Source organism: Myotis nattereri, assembly GCF_964212035.1.
Source record: "Myotis nattereri genome assembly, chromosome: 20".
NCBI lineage: Eukaryota > Metazoa > Chordata > Mammalia > Chiroptera > Vespertilionidae > Myotis > Myotis nattereri.
The window spans coordinates 9,502,987-9,504,701 of NC_138096.1; positions in this window are offsets into that span (position 1 = coordinate 9,502,987).

A 1,715-nucleotide genomic window follows, 5' to 3' on the forward strand; every position below is an offset into this window, starting at 1 on the left:
GGATAGTTCCACAGTCATGTCGATAGACTAGTGTTTAAATTAATGTTCCCAACCCTTTCCAATCTCTCAGTCTACCCTCATGCTCTTGGGTTCTATGGAGAAAAACAAAACAAAACCAAGCAAGTAACAGTAGATTGATTGCACGCTACATCTTATTATGAAACAAACTAGAAAAGAAAGGAATTTCAAAATATAATCCCCCTTCCCCAGCAGTATTTGTCATGTTCTCTGTGAAGTTAAAGGTCTGAAATAATGTGCCCATCAGGGGCTCAATGTTGCATGTCCATCCCAGTTGGTCCAAGGGCTTGTTATGATGGTAATGACCTACTGGAACGTGAGCTTGGATTGCAACAATGCAATTGCTACCAGCTCACCCGCTGGGAGAAATATTTTATTATTGTCAAATGTCCTCCATAGAGATTTGTTTTGCCTGTTCCTGTTTAAATTAAATTCAAAGCAGAACTGCATTAGTATTTCTCTGGAGTATATTGGAGATAAACAACTAGCCTCAAAAGTTAGGATTCCTGGCTAGTTCAAATTTGTTTATTAGCAGAAAAATTACAATAGGTGACACCATCGCTGCAGGAATATGATGACTGCAGCCACACAAGAGATTTACGTACTGAGTCCATGGCCTAAAACTCCCTTTTTCATTACAGATGCCAGCCAGATTAGTAATTAACTATGGCATCCATTGTACAACCGTAGAAAAGGAAAAACATCCCAATATATGAATGCAGTGCCATAGCATGCCACAGAAATTCGGCCATGAGAAAATCTGTGCCAAAAAGAAGTGTTTTTTAAACTTAACACATTGCACACTAGTAGTTTTGTTGCTAGCTTTACCCAGTGGCCAGATAAGTTTATCTTGAACGAGTACAAAAAAAAAAGGTTTTACACAGGATCGTACTTTAAAAAGAGATTCGCTTGTAAGAACATGTAATAAATAACTTCGAAATGCTATGGCTATTTAATTTTAAGGCGTGTCTAGAACACTTATGTAAAACACTGTGTAATATGAAAACGGGAATGCTCCTGATCTGCCCGCAATGTAAACTTAAGACTGTGTGTGTAAAAGTATTTTCAGCCAGCAACGTGGAAGCCAAAAAACATGAATGAAAAGGCTCTTTACGCACACAATATACTTTTCCCGGTATTATTTTTAAAAAGAATTGAAAAGAATGTCCTAGGCCAAACGGAATTATTTGGGCCATTTTGCTGGAGGCCCTATACCACAGCTGTGACAGAAGACTCCAAAACAGTGAAGCTTATGTCAATACAAATTTTGTTGCTGGCAGTGAAATGAGAATTGGACCTTATGCCCCCCCCCCCCCCAATGCCTGTGACCTTGGTGAAAATCATAGTGGCCTGTGAGCTTCGTAATGGACGACTTTGGAGACCTGGTTTTAGGAAATGCAAACACGGCTGGGAGGGGTCGCTAAAAGGGCCTCACAGGGACACGCTGGCAGACTAAGCAGGAGCATTCAATCCTTCCATTCACACTCCGACTCAATCGGCCAGGCTCAGGCGAATGTCACAGTTTTGCTGGGAAGTGAAGAACTGGCTGCTATTGAAAAAATAATAATAATAAAAGCGGGGGGAGGCTCAGAAAACCAAAGTCAGAAGAAGAGCATTTCCCAAAACGATGTCTAGAGCTACGCAAGGGTTGGCGTTATTCCCTTTCAGTGTGTGATTCCGTAATTCCATACATGAAA